Source organism: Phyllobates terribilis, unplaced genomic scaffold (genome assembly GCF_046119375.1).
Source record: "Phyllobates terribilis strain yellow unplaced genomic scaffold, ASM4611937v1 Scaffold_7__3_contigs__length_470593459, whole genome shotgun sequence".
NCBI classification, from domain to species: domain Eukaryota; kingdom Metazoa; phylum Chordata; class Amphibia; order Anura; family Dendrobatidae; genus Phyllobates; species Phyllobates terribilis.
In genome coordinates this window covers 203754206-203779362 of record NW_027362767.1, presented here as the reverse complement: position 1 = coordinate 203779362, position 25157 = coordinate 203754206, and the positions used below count along the sequence as shown (strand labels likewise).

At 44.2% G+C, this 25157-nt stretch overlaps 1 protein-coding gene across 3 annotated transcripts in view; it reads left to right on the top strand.

Moving 5' to 3' along the window:
* Positions 1-10548: 10548 nt before the first annotated feature.
* LOC141154171 (diacylglycerol kinase eta-like) overlaps positions 10549-25157 on the top strand; it is a 269412-nt gene continuing 254803 nt past the window's right edge. For 2 of the 3 annotated variants that reach the window (XM_073639678.1, XM_073639679.1), the window contains exon 1: positions 10549-10998. The gene's annotated coding sequence lies outside the window, so the exon portion shown is untranslated. The remainder of the gene's footprint in view (positions 10999-25157) is intronic. The other variant, XM_073639677.1, reaches the window with a different exon arrangement.

The window sequence follows — 25157 nt, the reverse complement described above, 5'->3', positions numbered from 1 at the left end:
TGGGCATTTCCACTGTTTAGGCACATCAGGGGCTCTGAGAAGGTGAAATGACGCCCACAGACCATTCCATCATAGTCTGCAATCCAAAGCGTCACTCCTTCCCTTCCGAGCCCTGACATGCGCCCAAACAGTAGTTTTCTCCAACACATGGGGTATCAGCGTACTCATGAGAAATTGAACAACAGATTTTGAAGTCAACTTTCTCCTGTTACCCTTGTGAAAATATTTTTTTTTAACATTTTTGTGGAAAAATGTTTGTTTTATTTATTTTCACAAGTCATAAAATTTTCTGTGAAGCACCTGGGGGTTCAATGTGCTCACCACACATCTAGATAAATTTATTGGTGCTCTAGTTTACAAAAAGGGGGCACTTATTGGGAATTTCCACTGTTTAGGCACATCAGGGGCTCTGAAAACGTGACATGACGCCCGCAGCCCATTCCATCAAAGTCTGCATTTCAAAGCGTCACTCCTTCCTTTCCGAGCCCTGCCGTGCGCCCAAACAATGGGTTTCCCCCACATATGGGGTATCAGCGTACTCATAAGAAATTGCACAACAACTGTTGGGGTCCAATTTCTCCTGGTACCCTCGTGAAAATAAAAAAATTGCGGCTAACAGATCGCTTTTGTGGAAATGTTTTTTTTTCATGGCTCTAAGTCATAAACTTTTGCGAAACACTTGGGGGTTTAAAGTGCTCACCACACATCTAAATAAGTTCCTTAAAGGGTCTAGTTTCCAAAATTAGGTCATTTGTGGGGGGTTTCTATTGTTTAGGCACATCAGGGGTTCTCCAAATACAACATGGGGTCTGCTGTCAATTCCAGCGAGTTTTGCATTCAAAAAGTCAAATGGCGCTCCTTTACTTCCGAGCCCTCTCGTGTGCGCCCAAACAATGGCTTTCCCCCACATATGGGGTATCAGCGTACTCAGGAAAAATAGCACTACAAATTTTGGGGTCCAATTTCTCCTGTTACCCTTGTGAAAATAAAAAAAATGCGGCTAAAATATAGTTTTTTGTGGAAAAAAATATATTTTTTTTCACGGCTCTACATCATAAACTTTTGCGAAACACTTGGGGGTTCAAAGTGCTCACCATACATTTAAATAAGTTCCTTAAGGGGTCTAGTTTCCAAAATGGGGCCACTTATTGGGGGGTTTCCCCTGTTTAGGCATATCAGGGCTCTCCAAACGCAACATGGGGTCCACTGTCAATTCCAGCGAGTTTTGCATTGAAAACATCAAATGGCGCTCCTTCCCTTCGGAACCCTGCCGTGCGCCCAAACAACAGCTTTGCCCCACATATTGGGTATCAGCGTACTCAGAAGAAATTGCACAACAACTTTTGGCTTCCATTTCTCCTGTTACCCTCGTGAAAATAAAAAAATTGGGGTCTAAAGTCAAATTTTAGTGAAAAAAAGTTAAATGTTAATTTTTTCCTTTCACGTTCAATTAATTGCTGTGAAGCACGTGAAGGGTTAATAAACTTCTTGAATGTAGTTTTTAGCACCTTGAGGGGTGCAGTTTTTAGAATGGTGTCACTTTTGGGTATTTTATGTCATAAAGGCCCCTCAAAGTCACTTCAAATGTGACGTGGACCCTAAAAAAAATGGTTTTGTAAATTTTGTTGTAAAAATGAGAAATCGCTGGTCAACTTTTAACCCTTATAGCTTCCTAACAAAAAAAATGTGTTTCCAAAATTGTGCTGATGTAAAGTAGACATGTGGGAAATGTTATTTATTAACTATTTTGTGTGACATATCTCTCTGATTTAAGGGCAGGAAAATTAAAAGTTTGAAAATTGTGAAATTTTCAAAATTTTCACCAAATTTCTTTTTTTTTTCACAAATAAACGCAAGTGATATCGAAGAAATTTTACCACTATCATGAAGTACAATATGTCACAAAAAAACAATCTCAGAATCAGGGGGATCCGTACAGAGTTATTACAGTACTTCATAAAGTGACACTGGTCAGAATTGTAAAAATTGGCCCGATCATTAACATGCAAACCACCCTGGGGGGTAAAGGGGTTAATATTTCCCGGTGACATCCGAGCCAATAGAACCTCTACACAATCCATTCCTGTGTTTTTTCCACTCCCAGATGTCCTCCCAAGACATGTGAATGTGCCATGTCCAACATCCTCCGTCTATAGGGTCCTGGCACCAATAACTGTTTCACAAGCTCCTCCCTCACTTTTGTAACACGGTACAACTCCCCACTCATCATAAAATAGGGAAACCTTATGTCAGCCCCCGTCTCCTGTGCAACCCCATTTATGACCGCGACATTGTTAAAGGCTTCCCTCAGAATTAGGCCCCTATGTTGGGCAGACCCAAAATTCTCGCTGGTCACCCCTAACTCCGGACTATCAGACTCAGGGCACACTACTTCCTCATCCCCCACAAGAACACAAAAAGGAAACCCGTCTGACTCTGGGTTTGGTGATACCTCTTCAGGGTTAACTGGTTTCTTATCCGAGCCAGCGAACCCTGAACCCTTCCCCCACAGATCCCAAAACAAACAAAAGTCCTGGCCTATAATAATGGGGTGAAACAAGTCCTGGACGACGCCGACCTTGTAGGACTCAGTAAAGTGGGCCGTTTCAATGTCCACTCTGGCCATGGGGTAGTCCTTAGCATCCCCATGAATGCATCGTACTCCAACCTTGGATCACTTGGAGAGGAAGTGTGACCCTCCCAAGGGTTATCAGACTCCCGGAGTCTAGCAGCCCTGTTACTGTTACAACTCTCCTGTTAGGTTTTTTTTAGTTTGCTGGTCACATGACCATTTTTGCCTATTTAATCCGGCTCCCCCCTCCTGGCATTGCTGGACTTCATTGTATTTACTACTGTTGAGCTAGCTTGGTGCTCTGTTGCCGTTCTCTGTTAGTTTTGCTAGGTCTTCTGACCTCTACGCTTTTTGTTGTGTGTTTGTCTTTGACTGCTACTATTTCTGCTAGGGGGTGTCCAACTTATCCCAGTCCCTAGTTCTTGTAGGGATCCCTCCCTCACATCTATAGGTCTTCGTACAGACTAGCCGAGGACTTTAGCGGGTCTGATCGCAGGATCAGGTTCCCCGTTACATCGTAGGGATCTAGTTTAGTTCTATTGTAGGGACAGATCTCCTGTCTTTCCTTAGTCTCTGTAGCAGATCATAACAGTAAGTCCAGCCATAAAAGAAAAAAAAAAAAAAATTTCTCTAAGGAAAGACCTCCAGTTTTCCATCATGGTCTTGGTGCAAGATTTGGCTCAAGGCTTGCAGGGACTCTCTCTGGAGGTGGCCAAGCTCCAACAACACGTGAGTAGCTGTTCTGGAGCGCATTTTGTGGAACCAAAGGTACGTCTGCCTGATCTATTTTTTGGCGAACAACAAGATTTTTTTTCTTTTAAAAATGCTTGTCTATTATATTTTCGTTTGAGACCCGGATCCTCTGGTGATGAATCACAGCGCATAGGGTTCATGATGTCACTTTTGCGCAAAGATCCTCAGGGATGGGCCTTCTCTCTCCAACCTAGTGATCCGTGCTTTAGATCAGTGGATAGTTTTTTTTCTGTTTTGGGTTTGTTGTACGATGATCCTGATCGTGTCTCATCTGCTGAGTCTGAATTAAGACGTTTGAGGCAGGGATCAGGTAATGTGGAAAAATATTGTTCTCACTTCCGTCGGTGGTCTGCCCAAGTGGGGTGGAACGATTCAGCTTTGAAAAGCTTGTTTCTTACAGGGCTAGGTGAAAGGGTTAAGGATTTACTGATTGCTTATCCCACACCTGGAAACTTGCAGGAGGCAATGCAATTAGCTATACGGGTGGACAGGAGACTGCGTGCAAGGGTTAATGAGAGCAAATCCTCTGCTATGTCAGCTCCGAGTCCTGAGAGGGTCTGTGCTGGCAATGGAGAGCCGATGGAGATTGGGGCGATGGCACCCCGCTCTCAGGAAAAAGACCGCAGGCTTTCTGAAGGCTTGTGCTTCTATTGCGGAAATTCTGGTCATTTTATTAAGAGCTGTGTGCTTCGTATGAAGAAAGAAAAAAAAATGGTCAGTCATGCCCGTATTGCCTGTTTAAATTCTAAGGGAGTATTCCTATCTGCCACTACTGCTGCTCAGGATGAATTAATTGAATTTCGGGTATTTGTGGATTGTGGTTCTACTCTGAATGTGATTGATGGGGGATTCTTGGAAAAACTTAGATTAGAACCTAAAACTTTGTCATCCCCTATTGCTGTGGTTTCTGTCGATGGCTCTCCCTTGAAGAGTGTTACTCACAAGGTCTGTGAATTTCCCCTCACTATTAATGGTATTCATCAAGAGAATTTGGATTTGGTGGTATTGGATAATTTGCCTTCTCCAGTAATATTGGGGTTACCCTGGTTAAAATTGCACAATCCTGTACTGGATTGGTCTACCAATGAAATTAAGTCCTGGAGCCCTAAGTGTTATGACAAGTGTTGTAACGGGCGCATTGCTGCTGTAGATAGAGGGGAATTGCCTGTACCTATTCAGGATTTTTGGAGAGTTTTTTCTGAGGAGGAGTCGCAGGTTTTGCCTCCCCATAGAGACTATGATTGTACCATTGAATTTGTCCCTGGAGCGACTCTTCCTAAGAGTCGTTTATTTAATCTTACTATTCCTGAGAGAAAGGCTTTGGAGGAATACATACAGACAAGCTTGGTCACATTAGGCCTTCCAAGTCTCCTGTGGCTGTTGGATTTTTTTTTGTAAAAAAAAAAAGATGGCGGTTTACGTCCTTGTCTGGACTTTCGTGAGATTAATAAAATTACTGTACGCAATCCTTACCCACTGCCATTGATTCCTGATTTATTAAACCAGTTAGTGGGGGCCAAGTGGTTCTCTAAAATTGATCTCCGGGGGGCATACAATTTGTTGCGCATGAAGGAGGGTGATGAATGGAAGACTGCTTTTAACACTCCTGTGGGTCATTTTGAGAATCTGGTTATGCCTTTTGGTCTTACCAATGCTCCAGCATTTTTTCAGAATCTTATTAATGACATCCTTAGACCTTTAATCGGCAAAAATGTGGTTGTGTATTTGGATGACATTTTGATTTATTCGCCTGATCTGGAGTCTCATTGGCGGAGCGTACGTGAGGTATTACAGTTATTAATGGACAATTCGCTTTTTGCTAAGCTGGAGAAATGTGAGTTCGCTGTACAGAGAATTAGTTTTTTGGGCTACATTATCTCCAGTGAAGGTTTTGAGATGGACCCGGTTAAAGTTCAAGCTGTGCAGGAATGGCCTAGGCCTATTGGTTTGAAATCGATACAGAGGTTTTTGGGTTTCGCCAATTATTACAGAAAATTCATAAAAAATGTTTCTATTATTGTCAAACTGCTGACCGATCTCACCAGGAAAGGTGCTAATGCGGTTCAGTGGACTTCTGAGGCCATTGAAGCTTTTGTGTTTCTAAAGGAGAGGTTCACCTCTGCTCCCATCCTTATGCAGCCTGATGTGACTAAGCCATTTTTGGTTGAGGTTGATGCTTCTTCGGTGGGGGTTGGTGCGGTGTTGTCTCAGGAAAACAAGGATGGAGTACATCCCTGTGCCTTTTTTTCAAAAAAAATTTCTGAGACTGAACTTAATTACGATATTGGTAATCGGGAATTGCTGCCGATTAAACTCGCATTTGAACACTGGCGTCATCTCTTGGAAGGTGCTGAATTTCCCATTCAGGTTTTCACTGATCATAAAAATCTGATCTATCTTGATGCTGCCAAGAGCTTGAATGCCCGTCAGGCTAGGTGGGCACTTTTTTTCTCGCGGTTTAATTTTTCCGTTTCTTACATCCCGGGTACCAAGAATGTTAAAGCGGATGCTTTGTCTCGCAGCTTTTCTCCCATGGTCGGTGTTGAGGAGGAAGAGGAGGCCATTTTACAAGAAGGTGTTGTGATTGCTGCTTTGGACTCCGTTTTGGAGGATGAGATTCTCAAAGCACAGGAGAATGCCCCATCTAACACTCCCCATGGGAGGTTGTTTGTGCCTAGGACCTTTAGGAGAGATTTGTTTGTTGAGTGTCATGAGTCTCGGTTGGCAGGTCATCCAGGAATTTCTGAGACCAAGAGACTTGTTGGTCGCAGTTTTTGGTGGCCTGGATGGCAGAAGGAAGTCATTAAGTGGGTGCGCCAATGTACTGTGTGTGCTAGATCCAAGTCTTCGCATGCTCCTGCTGCGGGGTTGCTTTGCCCTCTGGAGGTTCCTAGTGCACCTTGGACACATCTGGCTATGGACTTTATTACTGACCTTCCTCCCTCTGAAGGTTTCACGGTCATCTGGGTGGTCGTGGACCGTTTTAGCAAGATGTGTCACTTGGTTCCCTTCATCAAACTGCCTTGCACTAAGACACTCGCTAAGGCCTTTGTCAAGGAAATTGTCAGACTACATGGTGTTCCTACTGACATTGTTTCTGATAGGGGACCTCAGTTCGTGGCTCGTTTTTGGCGTGCCTTTTGTGACAGGTTGGGAGTTCATTTGTCGTTTTCATCCGGATATCATCCTGAGTCTAATGGCCAGACAGAAAGGAAGAACCAGGATGTTGAGCAGTTCTTGCGTTGTTTTGTGGCAGACAATCAAGAGGGGTGGTCTGAGTTTCTGCCACTTGCTGAATTTGCTCTTAACAACCATACATCCTCTTCTGCTGGGTGTTCGCCTTTTTTTTGTTGTTCTGGGAGACATCCGTCTTTTGGGTCATTCTCCAAATTGGTTTCGGCTGTGCCTGAGGAGGAGAGTTTTTCCGGTGATTTGGAGAGAGTTTGGACGGATGTGCGTGGTAATCTTCAGGAGGCTAACAAAAAATCTAAGAGGTACTTTGATAGGAAACGGCAAGAGGTTTTGTTTGCTGTTGGTGACATGGTTTGGTTGTCCTCTAAGAATCTGCGATTGAGGATTCCTTCTAAAAAATTGGGTCCCAAGTTCGTAGGGCCCTTTAAGGTGCTTCAGATAGTTAACCAATCTGCTGTTAGGCTGGAGGTTCCTACGTCCTGGAGGATTAATCCGATGTTTCATGTTTCTCTGTTGAAAAAAGCTGATGTGTCGGATGGTGACGCCTCTGCCACTGTTCCTCCGGTGGTGGAGGACGGGGAATATGAAATTTCCCGCATCCTAAATTCTAGACGGTATAGAGGGAGTTTGCAGTATCTCGTCGCTTGGAAGGGTTTCGGACCTGAGGATAACTCATGGGTGAGGGCGGATGATGTTTCTGCTTCCAGACTTGTCAGAGCGTTTCACAGGAGGTTTCCTGGTAAGCCTGGGCCTAGGGGATCCGGAGGATCCTCTTAGAAGAGGGGGTACTGTTACAACTCTCCTGTTATGTTTTTTTTAGTTTGCTGGTCACATGACCATTTTTGCCTATTTAATCCGGCTCCGCCCTCCTGGCATTGCTGGACTTCATTGTATTTACTACTGTTGAGCTAGCTTGGTGCTCTGTTGCCGTTCTCTGTTAGTTTTGCTAGGTCTTCTGACCTCTATGCTTTTTGTTGTGTGTTTGTCTTTGACTGCTACTATTTCTGCTAGGGGGTGTCCAACTTATCCCAGTCCCTAGTTCTTGTAGGGATCCCTCCCTCACATCTATAGGTCTTCATACAGACTAGCCGAGGACTTTAGCGGGTCTGATCGCAGGATCAGGTTCCCCGTTACATCGTAGGGATCTAGTTTAGTTCTATTGTAGGGACAGATCTCCTGTCTTTCCTTAGTCTCTGTAGCAGATCATAACAGTTACCTGCCGACCATTTACCTTCACAGGACATGCTTGTGGCCCCTCGCTGGGTGGACAGTTCACACTGCAGGCCAGATATGCATAGTATGAACAGCGGCATCCTATGCTGCAGTCAATCTGCTCGGGGGTCAAGGGACAATGGGCAACTATATGGCCAGGGTTGTGGCACTTCCAGCAAATGACATCACCCGTATTGACCTTGGATATTACCTTCCCCGTCACTTTGCACCTTGGACGCCTCACCCCCTTTTAGGCCTCCGCCCCCTGTTGGGACCCCCAGTATGGAGTGGGCTGCCTTCCCAAGGAACCCTCAACCTCCTGATATCTCTCGACCAGTCCGACCAGTTCGTCATTCCGGGCAACCCAAGTCTATATTGGCCTCGGCAGGGAATGCACAAGACGGTCCATCACCTCTCCCTGTACCATCTGTGCAGGAATAGAGAACTCCAGCTGCAACCATTTTTGGACCAGGTGCAAAAGGTCAAACATTTGGGAACGGGGGAGGGGTGGACCCGCTGTGGCCCTGACAGACATCGTCACCCCCAAGCGCGCCAGAATTTCAGTTTTGAGTTTGCCATGCTCCTTAGCATCCTGCAAAGCTAGGTCATAGTAAGCTTTCTGGAGCTCCCCTGTCAGGTATGGCGCCAGCACCTCTGCCCACTGCTCTGGTGGAAGTTTTTCCCTCTCGGCGACCCTTCAAACACAGTCAGAAAGGCCTCTAAGTCATCCCCTGAGGTCATTTTCGGCAGGGCTCTCCTTACCGCCTTCCGGATGGAAAAATCTTCCACTGACCTTGTTGGCGCTGTTGCTGTGCCACGGATCCCCTCTGCAAGTACCTCGATCTTCTGCTGCTGTTGATAATGCTGATCCTGTTGCTGCTGCTTCTGGATTTGCCGCATCAGCAGCTTAGTGGCCTTTTGTTGCGCCATTTGTTGCTGCTGCAATAATTGCTGGTATTGCTGATGTTGTGCCTGCTACGCCTGCACCAAATGTTTCAGAAGGTCCTCCATTTTGTTTGGCATCACTTGCTGGCTTGTGGCATACTTCACCCAGGACATGCAATCTACCTTGTAGCAGTCACACGTATCTGCTGGGAACGCTGCCCACACTACTACCGCCAATTGTGGGGTTTCTACTCACTTGGGTGAGTCGGGAGGCAAACAGGAGGTATGTTTCTTTAAATGTCCGTGTTGGTTTATTACGGTTTATTATCCTCCTGGCTCAGGGTGATGGAGGGTTGCCCCAGGCTCAGGGTGATGGAGGGTTGCCCCAGGCTCAGGGTGATGGAGGGTTGCCTCAGGCTCAGGGTGACGGAGGGTCCCCTCAGGCTCATTGTGATGGAGGGTCTCCCCAGGCTCAGGGTGATGGAGGGTCTCCCCAGGCTCAGGGTGATGGGGGTCTACTCAGGCTACAGTTTGATGGGGAGTCACCCCAGGTTTAGAGTGATGGGGGGTCTCCCCAGGGTCAGGACGATGGGGGTCTCCCCAGGCTGCCGGTGATGGGGGATCTCCCCAGGCTCAGAGTGATGGGGGGTCTCCCCAGGCTCAGGATTATGGAGGGCCTCCCCAGGTTGCAGGGTGATGGTGGGTCTCCCCCAGGCTCAGGTGATGGAGGGCCTCCCCAGGCTCAGGGTGATGGAGGTTCGCCCCAGGTTTAGGGTGATGGGCGGTCTCCCCAGGCTGCCGGGTGATGGGGGGTTCTCCCCAGGCTCAGGGTGATGAGGGGTCTACTCCAGGCTCAGGATGATGGGGGGGTCTCCCCAGGTTCAGGATGATGGGGGTCTCCCCAGGCTGTGGGTGATGGGGGATCTCCCCCAGGCTCAGGGTGATGGAGGGTCTCCCCAGGCTCAGGGTGATGGAGGGTCTCCCCAGACTCAGGGTGATGAGGGGTCTACTCCAGGCTCAGGGTGATGGGGGGTCTCCCCAGACTCAGGGTGATGGAGGGTCTCCCCAGGCTCAGGGTGATGGAGGGTCTCCCCAGACTCAGGTGATGGAAGGTCTCCCCCAGGCTCAGGGTGATGGAGGGTCTCCCCAGGCTCAGGTGATGGAGGGTCTCCCCCAGGCTCAGGATGATGGGTGGGGTCTCCCCAGGTTCAGGATGATGGGGGTCTCCCCAGGCTGTGGGTGATGGGGGATCTCCCCCAGGCTCAGGGTGATGGAGGTTCTCCCCAGGTTTAGGGTGATGGGGGGGTCTCCTCAGGCTGCCGGGTGATGGGGGGTTCTCCCCAGGCTCAGGGTGATGAGGGGTCTACTCCAGGCTCAGGATGATGGGTGGGGTCTCCCCAGGTTCAGGATGATGGGGGTCTCCCCAGGCTGTGGGTGATGGGGGATCTCCCCCAGGCTCAGGGTGATGGAGGGTCTCCCCAGGCTCAGGGTGATGGAGGGTCTCCCCAGACTCAGGGTGATGGAGGGTCTCCCCAGGCTCAGAGTGATGAGGGGTCTACTCCAGGCTCAGGATGATGGGGGGTCTCTCCAGGTTCAGGATGATGGGGATCTCCCCAGGCTCAGGGTGATGGGGGTCTACTCAGGCTACAGTGTGATGGGGAGTCACCCCAGGTTTAGAGTGATGGGGGGGTCTCCCCAGACTCAGGTGATGGAGGGTCTCCCCATGCTCAGGTGATGGAAGTTCGCCCCAGGTTTAGAGTGATGGGGGGTCTTCCCAGGCTCAGGGTGATGGAGGGTCTCCCCAGGCTCAGGGTGATGGAGGGTCTCCCCAGGCTCAGGATGATGGAGGGTCCTCCCAGGCTCAGGGTGATGGAGGGTCCCCCCAGGCTCAGGGTGATGGAGGGTTCCCCCCAGGCAGCAGTGATGGGGGCTCCATGGCTGTGATGACAGCACTTGCAGTAGAGGAGGGGAATGAGAGGAAGTCAATGTGTTTTCCCCATGTGTCCACTGCTCGCACATTGCACACCGCCTGACTGCAGCAAAGCGTCCGCGATTCCGTCACAGCCCCCCGTGTCCTGATCACAGAGGGAGGAAACCAGCGGCGAATTACCGGCGGCGTCAGCCGACACTACCGCACCGTGTGTCCGGGATGGAGGCAGCTGAGTGACAGCCGCTGCGGTGACACCGGGGGAGGGGAGCTCGCTGACTGCTCTCTGGTTGAGCAATGCAGAGTCTTGCTTCAGTCACTGTGATGAGGAAGGAGGAGGAGGAGGAGGCTGCTGCGTGCCGGGGAAGAGCAGACATGGCTGCATGGATGGGGGTCTTGTCAGCCAGCCTGCAGTGACCACCAGCAGCTTCTCCCACCATAGCTGTTCCCTGAGCAGGTAGGTGAGGCTCCTCCTGGATCACCATGGCTTATTCCTAGACCTCATTGATGAAGCTCTGCAGAGAGCAGCAGACATGTGCGATGCTGGAGCTCCATCACTGGGGACATTTCCAGTTCTTATCAATGGAGGTTAATATTCATTTTGGGAAGAAATGTCATTTTTTTCCTGTTTACCTAAAGATACAATTTCTGACATTGTACAAATAGATCCATATGTCTAAATCCATCTATGAATTAATTGCTCCAATTCTGATTATTTACAAATATGATCATATGATGAGTATTGTGCTTCCATGTATGCAGATATGTATTGTCCGCATTCATTTACCCCATACTCCATACACATTCTGAATTCAGAAATTCCTAATAATATTTGTATTTTAATGTCTTATTACAGTGGATGAGGTCTGGGTTTCTCAGTTCACCTGTATTTGAGGAGTCAATAGTAGAGCCATTAATCTGCCATTAGCACTGGAACCATTCATTATTCCTCCATCATCAGTAGATTTGTCATTGAGATGCCAGCAGTTCTTTTCCAGCTCTGATGTGTTAGATCTTATTACAAGTTCAAGGTCGTCGTCTTCTTCTTCTGGAGATAAGTGTTAAACTTGTTGCATGGAATGGAATCCAATCTGCAGAAGATCCTCGGCTTCCATTTCATTTATTGTGTCGCGTTACTGACGCTCATCTAAATATTCCACAATGTTATTTTCTCATTGCTTGCCATGTTCTGCAGTGATGGAGTGAAATATGCCTTTGGGTTTACTGTATTTATCACATTAGCAGTCAAATATGGCAGCTCCCTGTATAATTTCTATTACTGGATCACGCTTGTCTGCAAATGCTGCATTCACATGAATTGTCCACATCCCCCTTCATCCAAAACTGTGTTCATTGAATGAAAGTAGCGAAATAACAGAATCATTTTCATTGCTGTGTGTAACAATCATACTTTATACTTTGAGTTAGAAATGTCCTATATTAGGCAAACCCAGTGTCAGTGGTTATACAGTGTATATGGGATACAGGTCAACAGATAAGATATGGATCAAAGGATTCTGGAACACTACAAGTGAAAGGAGAAGCAGTTGTACCGGCCAGAAGGACAAGTGCAAGGACATCTAATCCTGAATAGGTGTCCAAGAATCAAAGGACCTAGTCTTTCTTCGAAGGAGAATTCAGTGGGTAGGAGAATGAGGGTGATAGTCCGCGCTGCCAATGTAGATAGCAAGAAATGATGGTGAGATCAAACAGTTTATTCTTTACGCGTTTCAAAGTTGAACTAACTTCTTCCTAGAAAAAAAGGAATAAACAAGGTCCCCACACCAATATTGTTCAGGATACACCTGAAAATTGATGAATGAGTGCCAATTCCTGCTGGTGAAGCTGAGCTGTTGTAGAACCGAAGAAGAAAAAAAGCATTTTCTGATACTTTCAACCATAAAATTAATCTTTTTATTAGAAATTATTTTAAAAACAGTAGGATCATGAGGATTAAACCTTATGCGTTTCTGGCGTACTCTTCGGCCTTAATCATAGGAATGTTCTAACTTTTTCCTAGATCTACTACTGTGGTTCCCTAAGGAAGAAGTTAGTGCATCTTCAGAACACGCAGAGAATAAACCGCTTGATGTTACAATCATTATTCCTCAGTTTCTTATCTACATCCGTAGCGCAGACTATCACCCTCATTCTCTTACCCATTTATTGCTACAGTGGGATTCCTGATTTCTCCATTGTGGGTTAACACAACCCTGACAGGTGAGCAGTTCCTCAGATCAGCTAACACCCTACTTCTTCCTTGGATAAGACCTTATTGTACTTGGTTAATTCCCTTTATTTTTTAAGGAGAATTTTTAGATGATTTCTGGCCTTTTTTTTTTACAACACTCAAGACAAATGTCTTTTTATCAGATACCAGTCATAGTGTATATGCCGAATTGTGGGAACTGTACTGGAAGCCGCAGCTGTAAACTTGAAGAAGGGGGATAATCTTCTTTCTTTGTGCAGGTGATATACAAATTCATTTTAGTGTTGCAGCAAGTGTTTAGGGACCTTCAGAGAGAAGGTGAATAGTTCTGTCTTGTGAGTTTGGTGATGTAGACAGGAGAGAATTTGAGCAAAGTTTGAATCAACACTTGAACTCCAGAGGTGAAGCCATAAATCCAGGAGACGGGCGCTGGTTAGCCTTAGGCTATGTTCCCGCCATGAGTTTTTGATGTTGCACCATTTCTGCACCCATTAAGTAAAATAGGTTACTTGCATTTTTTCTAAAATACGCAGTGTAAAAAAATTATCAAAACCTCATCATGGGAACGTAGCTGCCTCAGATGGCTGCTTGCAGTATAAAACTTCCAATTTGTATGGAGAGGGAATTATTTTTGTCATTAAAGGAGACCTTTAACATATACACCTAAATAGCCCTGGTTGTTATTAAAATCAATAATAAAATAATGGTAATATTCAGTATCCTCAAAACGAAGGAAAACAGGTTAGACACCCACAGTATAGACTATTCACTGGAAACAGTCCGCAGCCCCTGGCAATATTCAGGGTCACCTCTATTTATAGATCCAAAGGATCCAGGGGGCAGTCGTAATAGCGGTCGATAAGGGGTGGTCCCATAACACCACATCCGATCTCAGAAGGTCCTACTCTAGCAATAGATCCTCCTCCTGGCTATAGACAGGTGCGCAGTCAATTGCAGTGAAAGTACGCTGGCTAACTCACTTTACTATTTTCTGGTCATTTGACCTTGTGCTAAGCTGCCTGTTTATATTATCTTGGCCAACCCTAAAACAATGATTCATGTGATTTCTCAAATGAACTTGGCCACATAATCAAAGGGGCATTACCTGCAATAAAAGAGCATTTTTTTGCAGACCGCGTGTCCGGGTAACTGATCAAAATTGCATTTTCATATCATCCATGGGCATTCTGTCCGTTTTTAATGTTGTAGTGGATGGGTGAAGTTTTGCAACTTTTTTTCTGCAAAGGAGAAAACTCTGATGGTAAGAATAGTCGCACTGACCAAAAACTGATGAAAATCTGATCTAAAACACTAATGAAAATCTGAACTTTTTTCCCACATACAGTACAGACCAAAAGTTTGGACACACCTTCTCATTTAAAGATTTTTCTGTATTTTCTTGACTATGAAAATTGTACATTCACACTGAAGGCATCAAAACGATGAATTAACACATGTGGAATTATATACTTAACAAAAAAGTGTGAAACAACTGAAAATATGTCCTATATTCTAGGTTCTTCAAAGTAGCCACCTTTTGCTTTGATGACTGCTTTGCACACTCTTGGCATTCTCTTGATGATCTTCAAGAGGTAGTCACCGGAAATGGTCTTCCAACAATCTTGAAGGAGTTCCCAGAGATGCTTAGCACTTGTTGGCCCTTTTGCCTTCACTCTGCGGTCCAGCTCACTCCAAACCATCTCGATTGGGTTCAGGTCTGGTGACTGTGGAGGCCAGGTCATCTGGCATAGCACCCCATCACTCTCCTACTTGGTCAAATAGCCCTTACACAGCCTGGAGGTGTGTTTGGGGTCATTGACCTGTTGAAAAATAAATGATGGTCCAACTAAACGCAAGCCGGATGGAACAGCATGCCTCTGCAAGATGCTGTGGTAGCCATGCTGGTTCAGTATGCCTTCAATTTTGAATAAATCCCCAACAGTGTCACCAGCAAAGCACCCCCACACCATCACACCTCCTCCTCCATGCTTCATGGTGGGAACCAGGCATGTAGAGTCCATCCGTTCACCTTTTCTGCGTCGCACAAAGACACGGTGGTTGGAACCAAAGATCTCAAATTTGGACTCATCAGACCAAAGCACAGATTTCCACTGGTCTAATGTCCATTCCTTGTGTTCTTTAGCCCAAACAAGTCTCTTCTGCTTGTTGCCTGTCCTTAGCAGTGGTTTCCTAGCAGCTATTTTACCATGAAGGCCTGCTGCACAAAGTCTCCTCTTAACAGTTGTTGAAGAGATGTGTCTGCTTCTAGAACTCTCTGTGGCATTGACCTGGTCTCTAATCTGAGCTGCTGTTAACCTGTGATTTCTGAGGCTGGTGACTCAGATGAACTTATCCTCAGAAGCAGAGGTGACTCTTGGTCTTCCTTTCCTGGGGCGGTCCTCATGTGAGCCAGTTTCTTTGTAGCGCTTGGTGGTTTTTGCAACTTCACTTGGGGACACTTCCAAACTTTTCCCAATTTTTCACACTGACTGACCTTCATTTCTTAAAGTAATGATGGCCACTCGTTTTTCTTTACTTAGCTGCTTTTTTCTTGCCATAATACAAATTCTAACAGTCTATTCAGTAGGACTATCAGCTGTGTATCCACCAGACTTCTGCACAACACAATTGATGGTCCCAACCCCATTTATAAGGCAAGAAATCCCACTTATTAAACCTGACAGGGCACACCTGTGAAGTGAAAACCATTTCCGGTGACTACCTCTTGAAGCTCATCAAGAGAATGCCAAGAATGTGCAAAGCAGTCATAAAAAGCAAAAGGTGGCTACTTTGAAGAACCTAGAATATAAGACATATTTTCAGTTGTTTCACACTTTTTTGTTAAGTATATAATTCCACATGTGTTAATTCATAGTTTTGATGCCTTCAGTGTGAATGTACAATTTTCATAGTCAGGAAAATACAGAAAAATCTTTAACCCCTTAATAACATCTGACGTACTAATACGCGTCTGTGCCCTGGGACTTAAGAGCCAGACCCGTATTAGTACGTCATCGCGATCGCGCGCGCACACAGGCTGTGCGGGCGCGATCGCCGCCGGGTGTCAGCTGATTGTCACAGCTGACACCCGGTACTATGTGCAGGGAGCGGTCACACACCGCTCCCAGCACATTAACCCCCGCGATGCTGCGATCGAAGTCGATCGCGGCATTGCGGGGGCAAGGGGAGGTGATCGGCGATACTCACCTCCTCTTCCGGCTTCCAGCGCAGTCTGCAAAGGCTTCCCGGGTGTTGCCATGACGACCCGATGTCGTCATGACAACATCCGGGTCACCAGAGAGCAGGAAGATTGCTTGGACATGCGCAGTGCATCTCCAAGCAATCTTAACACTATGCACTTCTGACAGCCTTCATGGCATAGGGATGGTGCTCCATTCCTGTGCCATGCAGGCGATCAGAAAAAAAAAAGTGAAAGTCCCAGAGTGGGACAAAGTAATAAAGTGTATAAACTGTGTGAAAGTGGAAAAAAAAAAAAAAAATGTGCAAAAATATTATAAAAAAATAAAAAAAATAATACACCAAAAATAAAAATATAATGTACCCATCAATAAATATTATTATAAAAAAAATAAAAAAAAAACAATAAAAGTACACATATTTGGTATCGCCGCGTCCGGAACAACCTGACCTATAAAACTGTCCCACTAGTTAACCCCTTCAGTGAACACGGTAAAAAAAAAAAAAAAAAAAACGAAGCAAAACACAATGCTTTATCACCATACCGCCAAACAAAAAGTGGAATAACACGCGATCAAAAAGACGCATATAAATAAAAATGATACCGCTGAAAACGTCATCTCGTCCCGCAAAAAAGCAAGCCGCCATACAGCTCCATTAGCCGAAAAATAAAAAAGTTATAATTCTCAGAATAAAGCGATACTAAAAAATATTTTTTTCTATAAAATAGCTTTTATTGTGTATAAGCGCCAAAACATAGAAAAATGATACAAATGTGGTACCGCTGTAAACGTACTGACCCGAAGAATAAAGCTACCTCATCAATTTTACCACACGCGGAACAGAATAAAAAAAAAACAAAAAAAAACAATTCCTGAATTGTTGGTTTTTGTTTATTCTGCCTCCCAAAAATCGGAATAGAAAGCGATCAAAAAATGTCACGTGCCTGAAAATGGCACCAATAACAACGTCAAGTCATCCCGCAAAAAACGAGCCGTCACATGACTGTCTGCCAAAATGTGGAAAAATTATAGCTCTCAAAATATGGCGATGCAAAAACTAGATTTTACAAAAAATGCGTCTTTTAGTGTGTGACAGCTGTCAGTCATAAAAACCCCATATGATTCTGGCATTGCTGTAATCACACCGACCCGAAGAATAAAGTCGTCTAATCACTTATACCGCACAAGGAACGGCGTCAAAAATAAACTCTTGGGTTAGGATTGGGCTAGGGTTAGGGCTGGGTTTGGGGCTAGGGTTGTGCTGGGGCTAGGGTTGTGCTGGGGCTAGGGTTGTGCTGGGGCTAGGGTTGTGCTAGGGTTAGGGCTGGGGTTGGGCTAGGGGTTAGGGCTAGGGTTGTGCTAGGGTTAGGGCTGGGGTTGGGATTTTTTTCAAAAGTAAGAAAAAAAGATGACAATATGGCGACTAGTGTTGAGAGCAAGTGCTCGCTACTTGAGTTTGCATCGGGTGCTCTGGTATGCATTGAGTATCGTGGGTATTTGAGTGACATGCTCGAGTCTCTGCCCCATATCCTTCGCGGCCAAAAAACTTTACGGGGATTGCCTGCCATGCACGAGCGATCCCCGCATGTTTTTTTTTTGGGTGTCTAATAACCGTGAAACATGCGGAGCAGGGACTCGAGCATGTCACTCGAGCACACGCTGTACATGGTGCATACCTGAGTACCCGATGCAAACTCAAGTAGCGAGCACTTGCGCTCAAGAATAATGACAACTTATTCAGTATGATGACCTAATGTAAACAAATTCTGTGCCGTACCTCTGGGTTCAAAATGTTCACTATACACCTTAATAAAATCCTTGAGGGGTATAGTTTGGACACTTGTGGGGGAGCTCCACTGTTTAGGCACATCACGGGCTCTCCAAACGCGACATGGTGTCCGCTAACAAATTGAATGGAAAATCGGCTCAAATTGTTAGCGGACGCCATGTTGCGTTTGGAGAGCCCCTGTGTGCCCAAACATTGGAGCTCCCCCACAAGTGACCCCATTTTGGAAACTAGACCCCCCAAGGCACCTATCTAGATGCATAGTGAGCACTTGGAATCCCCAGGTGCTTCACAAATTGATTCGTAAAAATGAAAAAGTGAAAAAAAAAACACTTTTTCATTTTTATGAATCAATTTGTGAAGCACCTGGGGTTCCAAGTGCTCACTATGAATCTAGATAGGTGCCTTGGGGGGTCTAGTTTCCAAAATGGGGTCACTTGTGGGGGAGCTCCAATGTTTGGGCACGCAGGGACTCTCTAAATGCAACATGGTATCCGCTAACAAATTGAATGGAAAATCGGCTCAAATTGTTAGCGGACTCCACATTGCGTTTGGAGAGCCCCTCTGTGCCCAAACTTTGGAGCTCCCCCACAAGTGACCCCATTTTGGAAACTAGACCCCCCAAGGCACCTATCTAGATGCATAGTGAGCACTTGGAACCCCCAGGTGCTTCACAAATTGATTCGTAATAATGAAAAAGTGAAAAAAAAAACACTTTTTCATTTTTATGAATCAATTTGTGAAGCACCTGGGGTTCCAAGTGCTCACTATGAATCTAGATAGGTGCCTTGGGGGGTCTAGTTTCCAAAATGGGGTCACTTGTGGGGGAGCTCCAAAGTTTGGGCACAGAGGGGCTCTCCAAACGCAATGTGGTGTCCGCTAACAATTTGAGCCGATTTTCCATTCAATTTGTTAGCGGATACCATGTTGCATTTAGAGAGTCCCTGTGTGCCCAAACATTGGAGCTCCCCCACAAGTGACCCCATTTTGGAAACTAGACCCCCCAAGGCACCTATCTAGATGCATAGTGAGCAGTTGGAACCCCCAGGTGCTTCACAAATTGATTCGTAACAATGAAAAAGTGTTTTTTTTTTCACTTTTTCATTTTTACGAATCAATTTGTGAAGCACCTAGGGGTTGCAACTGCTCATTATGCATCTAGATAGGTGCCTTGGGGGGTCTAGTTTCCAAAATGGGGTCACTTGTGGGGGAGCTCCAATGTTTGGGCACACAGGGGCTCTCTAAACGCAACATGGTGTCCGCTAATTATTCAAGCAAATTTTACAATCAAAAAGTCAAATGGCGCTCCTTCCCTTCCGAGCCCTACAGTGCGCCCAAACAGTGTTTTTTCCCCAAATATTGGGTATCTGCGTGCCCAGGGGAAATTGCACAACAAATTTTGCGGTCCATTTTTTCTTGTTACCCCTGTGAAAATAAAAAAAATTGGGTCTAAAGTAACATTTTTGTGAAAAAAGTTAAATGTTCATTTTTTTCTTCCACATTCAAAAAATTCCTATGAAGCACCTGAAGGGTTAATAAAGTTCTTGAATGTGGTTTTGAGCACCTTGAGGGGTGCAGTTTTTAGGATGGTGTCACTTTTGGGTATTTTCTGTCATAAAGACCTCTCAAAGTGACTTCAAATGTGATGTGGTCCCTAAAAAAATGGTTTTGTAAATTTTGTTGGAAAAATGAGAAATCGCTGGTCAACTTTTAACCCTTATAGCTCCCTAACAAAAAAAAATTTTGGTTCCAAAATTGTGCTGATGTAAAGTAGACATGTGGGAAATGTTATTTATTAACTCTTTTGTGTGACATATCGCTCTGATTTCAGGGCTTAAAAATTCAAATTTTGAAAATTGCAAAATTTTCTAAATTTTCGCCAAATTTCCGTTTTTTTCACAAATAAACGCAAGTGATATCGAAGAAATTTTTCCACAATCATGAAGTACAATATGTCACGAAAAAACAATCTCAGAATCAGGGGGATCCGTTGAAGCGTTCCAGAGTAATTACCTCATAAAGCGACAGTGGTCAGAATTGTTAAAATTGGCCCGGTCATTAACGTGCAAACCACCCGCGGGGCTTAAGGGGTTAAATGAGAAGGTGTGTCCAAACTTTTGGTCTGTACTGTATGTGAAAAAAACGTATGTCTAAATAAGGGCTTAAAGCAAGGCAGGAAGTGAGGAAGAGTCCAAGTGAATATGATAAAGAGTCAAAAAGTTAACATCAAGATGTAGTCTATCATAAATATTTCTTGAATTATATTAAGGTTCTTTTACCAAATTTTTCATGTTAATTGGGACACAAAAGAGTAATAGTGGCTGCAGAGCGGAATTAAAATTTTTTTTTTTTTTCTTAAATTTGCCTCTCAGTTGCGGAGAATTAAAGTATTTGGCACCAAAGGAGTTAACTTTTCTTAAGCTCAAGTGGGTGGTATCAGATAGTTTTCACTGGGGGCAGGCACTTGGTCAGCAACATACAGGAGGAAGAAGTACACCCCCCCAGTGAAAACTATCTGATAACACTCACTGAACCTGTCACTAAAGTAAAGACATGGCTGTAATACTGATTCAATTTATAAATTTGGTGAAGAAATCCTCTCTATTTTGTTCTTCTTTAATCACCATTTCAAGTTTTATGCTAATTAGATCTCGGCCCCTGTGCACCAAAATCTAGTTAGCAAAAGAAATTCAAAAGGTGATTAAAGAAGAACAGAATAAGCGATTTCTTCACCAAATGTATCAATTGAATCAGTATTACAGCCATGTCTTTACTTTACAAAATCATGCAGGCAAGTTCTCTTTAACAAAAGTTAACTCATTTGGTGCCAAATCATTTGATTGCTAATATCTCTGGAATGGAGAGGCGAAACTAAACACAGAACAAAACAAAAAATCTGTATTTTATTCCGCTCTGCAGCCTCTGTTACATCGTGTATCCAGCTCAACATGAAACATTTGGTGAAAGCTCCTCTGTAACATAATGCTCTAGCTGCTAATAGCTTAGGTGTATTGTTTTTCCCACTTTGTATGTTAATAATTTTTCCTTTCAGACTCTGAATTCAGCATTTATCCCATTGTTTTGAAACTGTAGCTTTTATTTATAAGCGATTCTGCCAGTAGCACAATCCATACAATGCTCCTTATTATGAGTACAGTTACACAGCTATAATCACCATGTTCAGCGCTTGCATCATATGTACATCGTACAGTATTCAACACGTCACCAATTTGCTAAGTAAATATATTTATAAAGGTGCTATTGACAAGAAATTCTCACCAGATGTCGATAACAACCTATCCAAACCACACAGGCAAAGAAATCACCATAGATGTCCATAAATTATGTGTAATAATGAGAAATGACACAGGGAAAAAGTAATGAACACATGAAGAAAGAGAGGTGCAAAAAGCCCTGGAAAGCAGTGACGTAACTAGAGGCTGATGGGCCCTAGTGCAAGATATGGACCAGCCACCTCCCTCATCCTGACTGCATCCTGGTATATATATCCCCCATCCTGGTATATGTCCCCCGTTCTTCCGCTGTTTTTTAATGTATAGAAAAAAATAAACCATTATACTCACCAGGGGTATACATAGAAGTCATGGGGCTCCATAGTAGAAGTATAATGCTCCCCCCATAGTCATCCATGTAGTATAATGCAGAGCCCATAGTCATCCATGTAGTATAATGCACAGCCCTTAGTCATCCATGTAGTATAATGCACAGCCCATAGTCATCTATGTAGTATAATGCAGAGCCCATAGTCATCCATGTAGTATAATGCACAGCCCATAGTCATCTATGTAGTATAATGCAGAGCCCATAGTCATCCATGTAGTATAATGCACAGCTCATAGTCATCCATGTAGTATAATGCACAGCCCATAGTCATCTATGTAGTATAATGCACAGCCCATAGTCATCCATGTAGTATAATGCACAGCCCTTAGTCATCCATGTAGTATAATGCACAGCCCATAGTCATCTATGTAGTATAATGCAGAGCCCATAGTCATCCATGTAGTATAATGCACAGCCCTTAGTCATCCATGTAGTATAATGCACAGCCCATAGTCATCTATGTAGTATAATGCACAGCCCATTGTCATCCATGTAGTATAATGCACAGCCCATAGTCATCTATGTAGTATAATGCAGAGCCCATAGTCATTCATGTTGTATAATGCACAGCCCATAGTCCTCCATATAGTATACTGCACAGCCCATAGTCATCCATGTAGTATAATGCACAGCCCTTAGTCATCCATGTAGTATAATGCACAGCCCATAGTCATCCATGTAGTATAATGCACAGCTCATAGTCATCCATGTAGTATAATGCACAGCTCATAGTCATCCATGTAGTATAATGCACAGCCCATAGTCATCCATGTAGTATAATGCACAGCTCATAGTCATCCATGTAGTATAATGCACAGCCCATAGTCATCCATGTAGTATAATGCACAGAACATAGTCATCCATGTAGTATAATGCACAGCCCATAGTCATCCATGTAGTATAATGTACAGCCCATAGTCATCCATGTAGTATAACGCACAGCCCACAGTCATCCATGTAGTACAATGTACAGCCCATAGTCATCCATGTAGTATAATGCACAGCCCACAGTCATCCATTTAGTACAATGTACAGCCCATAGTCATCCATGTAATATAATGCACAGCCCATAGTCATCCATGTAGTATAATGCACAACCCATAGTCATCCATGTAGTACAATGTACAGCCCATAGTCATCCATATGGTATAATGCACAGCCCATAGTCATCCATGTAGTATAATGCACAGGCCATAGTCATCCAATGTAGTATATTGCACAGACCATAGTCATCCATATAGTATAATGCACAGCCCATAGTCATCCATGTAGCATAATGCACAGCCCATAGTTATCCATGTAGTATATTGCACAGCCCATAGTCATCCATGTAGTATAATGCACAGCCCATAGTTATCCAATTTAGTATAATGCACAGCCCATAGTCATCCATGTAGTATAATGCACAGCCCATAGTTATCCATGTAGTATATTGCACAGCCCATAGTCATCCATGTAGTATAATGCACAGCCCATAGTTATCCAATTTAGTATAATGCACAGCCCATAGTTATCCATGTAGTATAATGCACCCCATAGTCATCCATGTAGTATAATGCACAGCCCTTAGTCATCCTTGTAGTATATTGCACAGACCATAGTCATCCATGTAGTATAATGCACAGCCCATAGTTATCCATGTAGTATAATGCACCCCATAGTCATCCATGTAGTATAATGCACAGCCCTTAGTCATCCTTGTAGTATATTGCACAGACCATAGTCATCAATGTAGTATAATGCACAGCCCATAGTTATCCATGTAGTATATTGCACAGACCATAGTCATCCATGTAGTATAATGCACAGCCCATAGTCATCCATGTAGTATAATGCACAGCCCATAGTCATCCATGTAGTATTATGCACAGCCCATAGTCATCCATGTAGTATAATGCATAGCGCTTAGTCATCCATATAGTATAATGCGCAGCCTATAGTCATCCATGTAGTATAATGCTCAGACCATAGTCATCCATGTAGTATAATGCACAACCCATAATCATCCATGTAGTATAATGCACAGACCATAGTCATCCATGTAGTATAATGCACAACCCATAATCAACCATGTAGTATAATGCACAGACCATAGTCATCCATGTAGTATAATGCACAGCCCATAGTCATCCATGTAGTATAATGCACAGCTCATAGTCATCAATGTAGTATAATGCTCAGCTCATAGTCACCCATGTAGTATAATGCACAGCCCATAGTCATCCATGTAGTATAATGCACAGCACATAGTCATCCATGTAGTATAATGCACAGCCCATAGTCATCCATGTAGTACAATGCACAGCCCATAGTCATTCCATGTAGTATAATGCACAGCCCATAGTCATCCATGTAGTATAATGCACAGCCCATAGTCATCCATGTAGTATAATGCACAGCCCATAGTCATCCATGTAGTATAATGCACAGCCCATAGTCATCCATGTAGTACAATGCACAGCCCATAGTCATCCATGTAGTACAATGCACAGCCCATAGTCATTCCATGTAGTATAATGCACAGCCCATAGTCATCCATGTAGTATAATGCACAGCCCATAGTCATCCATGTAGTATAATGCACAGCCCATAGTCATCCATGTAGCATAATGCACAGCCCATAGTCATCCATGTAGTATAATGCACAGCCCATAGTCATCCAATGTAGTATATTGCACAGACCATAGTCATTCATGTAGTATAATCCACAACCCATAATCAACCATGTAGTATATTGCACAGACCATAATCATCCATGTAGTATAATGCACAGCCCATAGTCATCCATGTAGTATAATGCACAGCCCATAGTCATCCATGTAGTATAATGCACAGCCCATAGTCATCCATGTAGTATAATGCACAGCCCATAGTCATCCATGTAGTACAATGCACAGCCCATAGTCATTCCATGTAGTATAATGCACAGCCCATAGTCATCCATGTAGTATAATGCACAGCCCATAGTCATCCATGTAGTATAATGCACAGCCCATAGTCATCCATGTAGCATAATGCACAGCCCATAGTCATCCATGTAGTATAATGCACAGCCCATAGTCATCCAATGTAGTATATTGCACAGACCATAGTCATTCATGTAGTATAATCCACAACCCATAATCAACCATGTAGTATATTGCACAGACCATAATCATCCATGTAGTATAATGCACAGCCCATAGTCATCCATGTAGTATAATGCACAGCCCATAGTCATCCATGTAGTATAATGCACAGCCCATAGTCATCCATGTAGTATAATGCACAGCCCATAGTCATCCATGTAGTATAATGCACAGCCCATAGTCATCCATGTAGTATAATGCACAGTCCATAGTCATCCATGTAGTATAATGCACAGCCCATAGTCATCCATGTAGTATAATGCACAGCCCATAGTCATCCATGTAGTATAATGCACAGTCCATAGTCATCCATGTAGTATAATGCACAGCCCATAGTCATCCATGTAGTATAATGCTCAGCTCATAGTCACCCATGTAGTATAATGCACAGCCCATAGTCATCCATGTAGTATAATGCACAGCACATAGTCATCCATGTAGTATAATGCACAGCCCATAGTCATCCATGTAGTATAATGCACAGCCCATAGTCATCCATGTAGTACAATGCACAGCCCATAGTCATCCATGTAGTATAATGCACAGCCCATAGTCATCCAATGTAGTATATTGCACAGACCATAGTCATTCATGTAGTATAATCCACAACCCATAATCAACCATGTAGTATATTGCACAGACCATAATCATCCATGTAGTATAATGCAC